Here is a 12561-nt window from a genome sequence, read left to right as displayed (position 1 = left end):
CCCACTCAGGGTAATCCAGTTCCAAAATCTAGCCTGAATTATTCATATCTGCCTTTGTTTCCACACACGGATGCTGGAACTCAAGGCGTGTCGATGCGCGAGAGAGCATAACACTGCAGGGAGGGGGCCAGGGAGGGCAGAGAGTTGCTTACCACATACTCTCCCTGTTGAGCTCTGTGTAACTGCCCATGTTGCTATTGCTGGCAAAGTGACAGCCTGCTGTTTTCTGACCTTTTGCTCTTCTAGAGATAGAAATGGGAATTGTCTGAGACGTGGAATAACTTCCTGCCATTGTGTTAGCGAGGGCTGGTCTGACTTGATAGATAGCTGTCTCTGTTAGGCCAGCTTTTGAGAGGAGAAAGTACTTGGTGGTGACTAATTGGGGAAAAAACATTTAGGTGGCCTGCAGAAGACAAAATGTAGCAGAGCCTGTCGATAAAAGTTGCACAGGAGGGGTCTCCATTACGGCCCACGTCTCAAATTAGCTGAAGATACGTCAAGAAATTGGGGCTATGTACACGCAGCATCAGCTGACACTGAACTCCTGAATTTAGAGACCGTAAACTTTTTTTTTTTTTTTGCAGACTGTCTTTTGGCTGTTTCCTAGTAAACCTAAGAGATTGTTCTTTCTTTAAAAAGGCAGGGATAAAGAGAATATCAGAGAACAAATTAAGCAAATGATATTCTACTACTACTCTCTCCTGCAGAGTGGATATGGTTCCTTGTAAACTCTCTGCAGGGACAGCTGCAACCACACTGAGGAGCTGTAGTATGGGCAATCCCAGTGTGGGGCCATGATTCTGGGGAGAGGGTGTGCATTTTGGGGGGTGGGGGAAAATCCTGACAGAGAGTATGGGGAAGGGTGTTTCTGAAACAGAGAGTGTGTTCGGGTGATGATCCTTACAGAGACAGTGGATGTTGTTTTTAGGGGGGGTGATCCTGAGATGATGAGGCAGCCATTTTATGAAAGGCTGTACCCCATGGCAGCCGTTTTGTGGCAGTGCCCTCTTCACTTTTTCAGAACTCCAAATGTCCCCAGGGGCTCCAATAGGTTGGAAGCCCCTGTTAGGTATAGTATGGCTATGTGGTGAGGAATATTTTACCCCAACTCTGCTAACTCTACTATTTCCAGTTTCTCATGGGACATGGTAAAATTCACTGCTCTGAAACCAAGCTCTCGCAGTGGTTGTAGATGCACTGCGATGAGTTTGCAAGTAGCCTCCTTATGGTAAATGGTCCTCTGCATTCACCCAAAATCGCTTCACCATATTCTGTACTTCATAAGCACAATCACAGGCTTAACCTTTGGCCCCAAGTTATTTAGGGCTTTGAGAATTAACACAGTTGCCACCCTGGGCTCCTACTGGAAGGAAGGGCGGGATATAAATCTAATAAATGAACAGAGCTTGGAAAAGTTACTTTTTTGAACTACAACTCCCATCAGCCCCAGCCAGATGCTGGCTGGGGCTGATGGGAGTTGTAGTTCAAAAAAGTAACTTTTCCAAGCTCTGTAAATGAAATAGATAAATACAGGGCAGGCCATGTGGCACACAGCTGTCATTCCCTCAGATCTTTCACCTGGGGCAGCTCCCTCACTATGCCCAACATTAGGGCCAGCCTTGCCTGGAAATGATGCATTATGCCCCAGGAACACAACCAGAGAAGCTAGTTGATTTTTTAAAAACAGAAATAATCTCTCAGCCATCTCATATTTAAGGCAAGATGATTCTCCCATGCACTGAAAGTGGTCAAGTATCATCTCCACTTTTACAGTGGACAAATGGTCCTGAGAGAGAGGGGGGAGGAGGGAGAGAGAGAGAGAGAGAGAGAGAGAGAGAGAGAGATTGGTCCCAGTCCTACTAAGAACATTTTAAAAATGTATGCATGCATTTATAGCCCACATTTCCATCAACCCATCATGCCTAAGGCAGCTTCCATAAAAAAGCAGAACAGTTAAGAATAGGGTTGCCAGATTCAGGGCCAGAGACTGATCCTGTATCTTTAGGAGAAGAGAAAGTCAGCCAGACTTCCCAGGAGGATCCCTCCGCCTGTGCTGCCTCTGAGACGGGCTCCCGTCTTGGATGAAACTTATCCAGTTTTAAATTCAGTCAGAAGGGTTTTTTCTGACTGGGGATGATTTCTTCCGGATAAGGAAGAAGCGTGAGATCTGCCACATAGTTTTGTTTCGATTGTTGGAGCCTGGAATTCATCAGAATTGTCTGTCTTCCAGCAGTTCAGACAGAGCGAGGATTTTATGCTAGCTCAGTTGGATAAGTGACCCGTTTTTTTTTAACGGACTAGCAGGCAAACCTCCTGTCTACATTTATCATTTTCTTATCTATATAGCTAAAGAGATTTGTCAAAGTAACAGCAATTAAGATAACCTAGATGAGGTAAGACTTTCCTTCTTTATTTACGGAACTAAGGGGGAAGAAAATATAAATAGCTTATCTTTTTTTTTTATTGCAAAAAGCTGACATGGAAAATTGCGTTTTAAAGATTACAACGGATGAGAGCTTTCTGATTGGGAGAGATAAGAAATCTTTTTGATTTACAAGACTTTTGTGTAATATATATAAGGGACTATTTTTTCTGATCTACTTTTTTGTTGTTGTTGTTGACGAATCTGCTCATTCTCTCTGCTACTAGTTATTTGAATGCTGTGAACTAAAAGCTGTTTTTGCACTTCTGGACATTTAAGAGATAAGGACTGTCTAGCGTGTGACGTTAGTTGGTTGGAAAGATTAACTCCTTTGTAACTGGATAAAGAAATAAACTGCTCTTTGCTTGGGACATTGAAAATTGAAGGAGTTTTGTTCTTTTGGTTTTAAGAATGGCAATTAAGAAGATCATGGATGTACAAGAAGGGACTTTATTTCTAGACATGCTTCAGAAAATAATGGATGGGATTAACTCAATAAAACAAGAACTGAGAAATAATAGACAAGCGTGGAGAACTGAATTTCATGAAATGAGACAGGAGCTGAAAGAAACTCAGGATTCTATGAGAAAGGAGAATAAAGATAGATCTGGAAAACAAAAAAAGGATGAAAGAGAAATTAAAGGCAAGGTTCAATCTATGGAGATTGGCTTAAATATGGACATGAAAAAAGATTTGGATTTCCTGGTTGTGACGGATCCTGGAGATAAATATTACAGTTTGGAATACATCGCTGTCTCTGAAGGAATTGAAGAGATTGGAGATAAAGATATTATCGGTTCAAAAAAATTCCTGGACTGGAAGGATTTGATGGAACTTGAAATGGAGAAAGTTAATAGAATTAATCCCTGTTTTGTGTCAATGGAAAAACCTTCAAGAAATGTACTAGTGTATCATGTGGAAAAGAGGAGCAGAGATGCGGCTTTGAAACAATACTTCAGTGTTACGTTTGGATTTGATGGTAAGAAAATATCTGTGATGGAGGAAATTCCTATCAGACTTTTATTATATGACTATGACAGCAAGATTTTTGGGTGCGTAAAGATGGAAGATGGACCCAATATGGATAATGACAGAAGAGCAATTTGAAACTACTGGACTCAGTAGATTTGATGAGTTGGATTAATTGACATGTTTATTTAGAAAAAAAATTGATTGACATATATCTCAAGGATTGGAAACTTCTCTGACTTTTTGTGGAAGATTAAAATGGTATGTTGTTAATGAGATTTGAAACCAACTAAGATAACTGCTGGAGGAAGGTGATTTTATAATCTATTAAGAGATAGGTCTGTTATATACTATAGATTTATAGTTGAATTATAGTGTTTTGAAATTACTGGATTTAGTAGATTTGATGAGCTGGATTAATTGGCATGTTTATTTAGAAAAAAAATTGATTGATATATATCTCAAGGATTGGAAACTTCTCTTTGACTTTTTGTGGAATATTAAAATGATATGATGTTAATGAGATTTGAAACCAACTAAGATAACCGCTGGAGGAAGGTGATTTTATAATCTATTAAGAGATAGGTTTGTTATATATTATAGATTTATAGCTGAACTATGACAAATCGGAAGTCAATATTTTTATATATATGTATTTTTTTTGTATTGTATTAGTTATTGATTTGTGTTGTTTTCTTTTTGTATTATTTTGGTTTTGAAAATTAGAATAAAAATTAATTGAAAAAAAAAAAGGAGAAGAGAAAGTCAGCCAAGTGCAGGTGTTCTTGCAACACTATAATGGGAAAACCCACAAGGTGGAATTCTCCCTTCCCCCTCCACAACTTTTAAAGATACAGAAGACCTCTTGGAGGCTGGGCCTGGCAACGAAGAGGTCTTCTGTATCTTTAAAATTGTTCAGGGGGAAGGGAGAATTCCACGTTTTATGATCAATTTCTTCCTGTACTTCTGCATAAAATCTCTCCAATTCCTCTTCTGTGTTTGCCGTTGGAGCATAGATTTGGATGATGGTTATGTTGATAGGTTTCCCGTTTAATCTCATTGATATCACCCGCTCAGACCTTGCGTTGTAGCTCCTAATTACTTTTGCTACATCACTTCTCACTATTAAAGCAACCCCGTTTCTTCTTAATTTCTTATTTCCTGCATAAAATACTTTGTAGTTGCCTGATTGAAAGTGTCTCATTCCCATCCATTTTAATTGACTCACACCAAGTATTGTAACATTGATGCGTTCCATTTCTTGCTTGACAATTTCAAACTTTCCCTGGTTCATGCTTCTCACATTCCATGTTCCTATTGTGTATGTTGCACAACTCTGGACTCTCCTTTCGCATCTGTGCACATCAGCCTCTAGGCTTCCATTTGGCTTTGACCCAGTGACGTCATTAGTCACAGCCCTACTCGTACTTGTCTGTTGTTCTTTCCCAGTAGTTCATTGAGTGCCATCTGACCTGGGGGGTCTCATCTTCCAGCACTATCTCGTGTTGTAATAATAGTGCTTTAAATGGATGGTATGGATGTGATCTATATTTCTCATTCATGTCATTTTGATGATGTAACCCATCTTGTAATCTTAGGGTGATGGACGGGATATAAGTTAAATAAATAAATGCTAATGATTTTAGAAACTAAGATCAGTCACTCAGCCATTATGACCCAGTGTTAATATAACAAAAACTACCATTAGTATCTTTATTTATTTATCATTACCTTTGTACACGGCCCTTCATCCCAAAGGGATCTCAGGGCAATGCAAAACATACCAGTAAAAGCCAGTATTTCAACATAATAACAGCTTTTACAAAACAATAATTTAAAGCTGCTTGCACAAACTAGGCCAACAGGAAAAACAACAACTCATCTTTCTACAGCTGCCTGGCAAAACAAGAATCCCTTTACCTGATGGCAGAATATAGATAACAAGGAAGACAACTGGATTTCTAACAGAAGGGAGTTATACATCCAGGGTGCCACACTAGAGAAGACCCTGTCTTGAGTCACTGTACATCAGAGTTTATTTATTTATTTATTATTTGATTTATATCCTGCCCTTTCTCCTGGCAGGAGCCCAGGGCAGCAAACAAAAGCATTAAAAATTTTAAAACATCATAAAAACAAACTTTAAAAGACATTAAAACAAAACATCTTTAAAAATGTTTCTTAAACAAAGCTTTCAAAACATCATCTAAGTTTAAAAACATTTTTTAAAAGGTTTAAGAACATATTACAAAGCAATTCCAACACAGACACAGACTGGGATAGGACTCAACTTAAAAGGCTTGTTGAAAGAGGAAGAGGTGGGGAACTTTACCAGCCCCAAGGGTTGCATTCTCCTCTGGACAACATTCCAAAGGTCATATGCCAATGGTGTGTGGGCAGAGCCGGCTCCAGGCATGCTGGGGCCCTTGGGCATCAGCTTGCTCTGGGTCCTGGTGTGTGCACACGAGCGCTAACATGTGCGGCTCACACGCAGCCCCCCACGCCCCACCTACCTGTTTCCTGTCTTTTACCATTGCCCTTAATGAAGATGGCGGCCGCGGTTTCCCTAAGGGGATGAAGCCTCCACTGCCATCTTTGTTGATGGCACATGTGTGTGCTACGCGCACGCATCTCTGCCATCAACTAAGATGGCAGCTGCAGCTTCAGTACCTTAGGGAAGCCGCAGCCGCCATCTTCATTAAGGGCAAAGCTAAAAGGCAGGAGACAGGTAGGTGAGGCAAGGGAATGGCGGGCAGGCGGATGGTGCCGCAGATCACAGATCGTGGAAGGGGACTGGAGGGCCCCACAGGGGCTCCTGTAGCTCCGGGGCCCTCAGGCCAGTGCCCCACCTGGCCACCCTTTAGAACCGGCCCGGTGTGTGGGGCAAGAGGTAAAAATGATTAGAGCAATGAATGTACATGTTACCTTTATACCATAGGCTGGTTTCTAAATACACTCACACACCCCTCTCTATCCTGCATCCAGACAAGCAGGACTTCAAGGACACATTCCAGCCAGCAAAACACCAATCGGAGTTTAAAGCAGGGCCAGTGAGGGCTGTGGCCTATGGAGAGTTCTGAGAGCCAGACAGAGCCTGGAGGGCCACATTCACACACACCCTGGGTCTGAAGTCCCCCACCCCTGCTGTACGGCATGCTGTCATTGTCAGGGGGACCACAAACTGGGCCTTCCTGCAGAGCTTGCAGGCCTGGGTGGCAGATAATGGGTGGTTCTGCACAATGACTGATCTTGTGAAGGCTAAATTATGACTCACTCGTCTCAACTCACAGTTCGGAAGATTTTCTAGGAGGTTTTTAACCCTGAACTTGACATGTGTCAGAAACACATAGAAGTGCTCATAAGACAAAGCACCACAAACCAACAGCACCACCATATAATCATGGCAGTCCCATTTTTAGTGCTATCCATAAAATAGGAGGATTCGCTCACTGAAAAATACAGACGATTGTAGTTTCATTCTCTGTAAGGTCTTGGGAATCAGCAACCCCTAAGAACCTCCAACGCAGCCAGCAACAGCCACCCCCACAGAGGAACAAGAAGAACAGACTTTATAAACAAGTAATATTGAATCAAGTGCTGGTTTTCTACAACTAAATCAACAGAAAATGGAAGTAAACAAAGAGGTATTTTGAGTAAAGAATACAATTCAAAAGAGTCTTTGGATCATTAACCTTTAGAACAGTTACTGACATTTAACAGATCCTCTAGCACAGGTTTCAATTCTTTAAAAAGAACATCACAAATTATGCAGTTAAATATCCGCCCACAACTCTAGGTTGAAGCTACTCCATTTCGACAAAAGAAATTCTCCTTCAGCATTAAGGTGACTTTTTAACAAAAGCATCTGGGCAGGCTTTTGCTTATTTGAGCCGCACTTCAAGCCCATAACATCGGTGACACCACAATACAGATTCACTCATGTTACTCACAGCTCACTGACATAGGAAGGAGCCATATGCCATAGGTCCATCTAGTTCAGCATTGCCTGCAGTAGCCTTCCCCAGCTAGGGTCCCCAGATATTGTGACTCACAGCTCCCATCATTCCTGATCACTGGCAGTAGAAGCAGCTGCCCACGAATGGGAATTGTAGTCCGAAATATCTGGAGGGCACCACCTAGAGAAAGCGAACAAATAGACAGTAGCAATGGCAATAAAGAGGAGGTGGATCCACTCAGACAGGGACCCACTAACAGCATCTTGCCCAAGGCCCTGGACCAGGCACTGTAAAGTTCCAATTAAGATGTCAGCCATTAAACTGCGGTTGTATCACTAAGACCAAGTCGCACAGGAGCACCCATTTCAAAATGATACTCTATTATGCTGGGATGAGTAGCTTCCTTGGCACACAATCTTAGCCATGATGACCAACCCTGGCTGCAAATCCCAACACAAAAGTCATCATCATCATCACCACTTTTCCATGATTAACTGCGCCCAGCAGTAAGAGAGAATTGTAAAGACAAGAAAACATAACAACATTACAAAAGTATTCATTCGTTAACAAATTCAAACGTTAACTGTCAGCCAAAATTGAAAAGTGTTAACACTTCAACAGGGCCCATCAGAAGAGCCCACATCCATCCACTAGCAATAAAAAATACTAAGGCGTAATTCAAATGAACAGCAAAATAAATGCGTCCAACCCAGGAAGTCAATGACAGTAAATATGAAACACCAGATAGGCTCAGGCTTCCTAACAATTCATTTCAAAACAAGCCAGCAAAATTTAGTAGCTCTGCAACTGACGTTCCAGCAGACCTGAATTTATGGGTTGAAAACCGCTTCCAAAACGTGTTGTATTTTCCCACTGCCAATTCTTAAAAAACTTTACAGAACTATAAACGAACAGCACCACATTTTTTTTCCTTTCCTTTTTTTCTCTTTTGACAGCAGAAGACCCTTTTTCAGTCCCTCCCTGCCAACACCAAGAATTGCAAATTACAAGATCTGTATGTTTGTTGGAAGTAAAGCTCCAAACTCCAATAAATTTAAGTCTCATCTTCATAATTTCTATTTGTTACCTTGACTGCTATTAATTTCCCCCCCAAACTGGAATGTACTTTTGAGGAGAGTATTTCACTGTATTATTTTCCATAGTATAAGAAGTAAAGTCACCCCAAACAATAAAAAATATTGTGGTTTAGTGGGTCCTTCAATCACACATTATCTGATGAGGAAGCTTCTTTGCAACTGTTATCTTGCAAAACTTACTATACCAGCGATCTATGGACAACTCTATATAAGTTTTCCAATTTTGTCTAACAACAAGTCTAGCTGCAACCAACATAACGCACATAAAGATATCAGAAGTGTGCTGATTTTCAAACAAAGAAAGCAACATTGGTTTTGGAGTTTTCACAATAATTTGCCTTATCATTTAAGACAATTCTTATAGCCATCTATTTCAGAACCTCCCTAACTCCTGACATTCCCCACCAAAAGTTGCATACAAATCCCTTGGGTTAAACCTTGGGTTTCTGAACTGTAGCTTGGTTCTTGAGGGAAAGCTTCAAAGCCTAATCCTGGCAACACTTTTTTCCTCCACCTGAGGCCTGCCTGCCCTCCAAACAGGGCAAACCGAGACCTGTCATCTGGTTTCAGACTGCAGCTGGGGAAGAGGAAAAACTAATTTGACTCAAAGGCTGGCAAAAAGAAGGGTCTTTGGACTAAAATCAAACTGTGTCCATGTTAATTCCAAGTCCACAATGACCTCCTAGCCTCTCCATAAATTGCAATTGTTATAAAATTAGTCCAGGATGCCTCCTGTAATTGAGGGAAAGTCTCCAGAGGAGTTGTTTCTCCACAGTCATTTTACCTCATTTCTAATCTGGGCCCAATCTGCACTATACATTTAAAGCAATATTATACCATTTTAAACATTCATGGATTCCCCCCAAGAGTCCTGGAAAGCATAGTTTGTGCAGGGTACTGAGAGCTGTTAGGAGACTCCTATTCCCCTCGCAGGGCTACAATACCTGAAGTTCCCTGGGAAAAGGGATTGATTGTTAAACGACTCCGGAGACTGTCCCTCTGTGAGGAGAATAACACCAGTTCTCAGGATTCTTTAGGGGAAGCGATGACTGTTTAAAGTGGTATAATGCTGCTATAAATATATAGTGCAGATGGCACTCAAGTTTGCTTCCCAAGAGAACATTAATTCACATAATCAAACAGAGGAGAATCATTCAGCTTCATGGAAAAAGTTCCCAGGATTCTTTGGGGGAAGCCATTACTGTTTAAAGTGGTGGGATACTGCTTTACATGTGTAGCGCACATGAGGCTCTGTTTTTCTACAGAACTGGCCATGGAGTTTACACTTTAATGTGCCTACAATTGCTAAGTGGCTTAAGAGGTAAAAATCTCTAGAAAGCAGGATAGCACTTCTGGCCACTGTTTCTCAAGACTAGCTTACCTCACAGGATTGCTGTGAGGATATACCTCCACCCCTGATACATGTGTGCTTCTCCCCTCCCACCTCAGCCTACCCCCATTGGCCATCGCTTGCGAGCTGTTGTCCAGCCACCTGCATGCCTCAACCTCCATCAGACCACAGAGATCTTCTAGCACCTAACAAGGTTGGGCAACTGGTGTTGAAAGATTAAAGATACACTCTGGAGTGTTGTCATTGCCATCTTCCCACTACTGTCACAGCCACCATGGTTGTGACTCATGTCTAGAGCCAGCAGCTATTAACACTTTGCTCTATCTCGCTATTTCTGGGATTGAGGGGCCTGTATGCGAAAGGCGGCATATTTCTGCCTGGGTAACTATAGAAATGACATCAACAAACAACAGCATGCTGATCTTGAGGGTCAAGGAAATAACAAGCTTGAAATAGCTGATTGTTTTAAAAACAAAAACAAAAAAAACCCTCCTTCATTGCGTGAATGATCTGAGGAAAAAAGAAATCCCACAACACCAGGTACAAGGAAGTTACTTCTACCACCTAAAACGTGTAATATGGTGCAGTCATCGTTTTTGGTCTAGACTTGAGGCCCCCTGCCCACACCCTCCCTTCAGATTCCATGGCCACAAATATCTTTCCTCCTGTGCTTATCCCTGACCAAACTGGGCTCAAGAATCTGCAGGAGGCACCACCATTTGTAACCATCTTTAAACAAACAATGCTAATATGCCATGCATGTGTCACTGATTTCAATCCATAATACTGGCATTTATTTATGTGTTTCATTATTACATTTATAGTCTCACCCTTTTTTTTCCCTCCAAGGAGCTCAAGGTGGCGTACATGCTTCTCCCTGCCTCCGTTTTGTCCTTGCAACAACCCTATGAGGTAGGCTAGGCTTGAGAGACAGTGGCTGGCCTACGGTCACCCAGAGAGCTTCATGGTTGAGTGGGGATTTGAACCCTGGTCTCCCAAGGCCCTAGTCCAAAATTCTAACGACTATCCCACACTGGCTGTGTGGCTAGGATCATACACATTAGTGTTAGTGTTTTTCAAGTCATTTGAAGCAATTCTGTATGTTTCTATAACAGCAGCAGAATGCTTAGTTTGTGGGCTTGTCTCATTACCAGACTTGTGTTCCTGGCTGTCACAACACTGAAGAAAGGAATGGAAATTAAAGGGGAGATTTAGGGCTAGTTTATACAGTAAAAATAGCATGCAGAAGCACAACTGAAACAACTTCAGCGGAACTCCCATAATGTGTGGAGTAGCTTGTCATATAGACTACTACAATGCATGGACAGTTTTCATTCCATTACCATACACTCCTAGCGACAATCCTTCAGGAGTGGCATCAGCACAGGAGACCACAACACTCCAGGAGTGCCCACTTTGATTTGGATTCCTGCACTGAGCAGGGGGTTGGACTTGATGGCCTTATAGGACCCTTCCAACTCTACTATTCTATGATTCTATGACTGCCTGGACCTCCCTTTAAAACCACCACTTTGATCAGCACCTGGGTCTGGGAGCTGCCATTTAAGTTTCCCACAACACCCATGATGTATCAATGCTCCAGAGCATTGTGGGAAGTTAAACTGGCAACTGTCCATTACTGATTGATGTCACTGCAGTTCCTACTACCTGCCACTAGATAAGGCCACTGGAGAACCCCAGACATGGGAGGGGGTAGGGACTAGAGGACATTTTACCAAGGATGCTGAACTCTTGCACCCTTCCCATTCCACCACATGCTTTGCTTAGCTTAGGCTCTGCTTAGGGTTAGGCAAGAAATTAGATTCCATTCTCAATTCAAGCTGAATCTATTATATTCGCACTTTCCAAAACAATATGAGAAACGAAACACAGTCATCCTTCAAAAATCACACTTAATTTAATTTTGCAATGCAGTTTACCAACCAAACAATGTTTACAAAAATGCCTATGTCTGGGGAAAGAGTGCATAAAAATGAATATATCAGTGAAATTAACACTAAAACTGTGTTCTGATGAGAAATTGCTTACAAAAATGTATATGTTGTCAGAACTGCCTAGAAAAATGTGTTTATTCAGAAAAATTCGCACTAAAATGCTGGAGAGAAAAATATTACAAATTGCTGGAGAAATGTGGAGCACTGAATTTAAAATTGGAGAAACGAGAAACTGAAAGAACCGAAATGGACAGATCTTTCCATTCATAGCTCTGCTAGATCCTTGCGGTCGCTGATGAAGAATGCGGACGCCTGATTGCTATAGGAGTGAGATCCTGCCAGCCTATTATACCTCTGCTCAAAGATCTGCAGTGGATGTCGATTTGCTGTTTAGCCAAGTTCAGGATCTTTGTATTAATATGTAAAGCTCTTAACCAGTGTGCTTGAGGGATTGCATTGTTCCCTATATGCCTACTTAACTGCAGAACCTCTTGCAAGGACCATACGATGTTTGCAAGGACCATACGATGTTCGCTCCACACCTCCAAGGAGCGTGGCAGACCCTGACTTCTGGAACTTCCTGCCTACTGACATTAGGCAGGCATCCTCATTGTGCTGTTTTAGATATCCCTAAAACAAAAAAACTTCTTTCAGAAAGCCTATCCAGAAACATAAATAAGTTGTGTACACCTGCTTTGAAATTTTGCTGATCTTATTTGTATATTGATTGATAATTGTTTTGGATTATTCTAGGTACACTACTTAGGTATTATTTTATTAAGTGGTTTATACTTCATTTTAAATGAAATAA

At 41.5% G+C, this 12561-nt stretch overlaps 1 protein-coding gene across 12 annotated transcripts in view; it reads right to left on the bottom strand.

Annotated features, from left to right (window-relative positions):
- The window catches only part of GAB3 (GRB2 associated binding protein 3), a 128027-nt gene that overhangs the window by 80409 nt on the left and 35057 nt on the right, over window positions 1–12561 (bottom strand). For 2 of the 12 annotated variants that reach the window (XM_061599088.1, XM_061599091.1), the window contains one exon: window positions 7342–7527. The exons of 9 other annotated variants lie outside the window; for them this stretch is intronic. The gene's annotated coding sequence lies outside the window, so the exon portion shown is untranslated. Of the gene's footprint in view, window positions 1–7341; window positions 7528–9388; window positions 9446–12561 lie in introns of those variants that run through there. One more of the 12 variants, XM_061599093.1, reaches the window with a different exon arrangement.

Source organism: Rhineura floridana, chromosome 16 (assembly GCF_030035675.1).
Source record: "Rhineura floridana isolate rRhiFlo1 chromosome 16, rRhiFlo1.hap2, whole genome shotgun sequence".
Lineage (NCBI taxonomy): Eukaryota > Metazoa > Chordata > Lepidosauria > Squamata > Rhineuridae > Rhineura > Rhineura floridana.
Note: the sequence above shows the minus strand (reverse complement) of the source record. Positions and strands in the feature narration are given on the sequence as shown.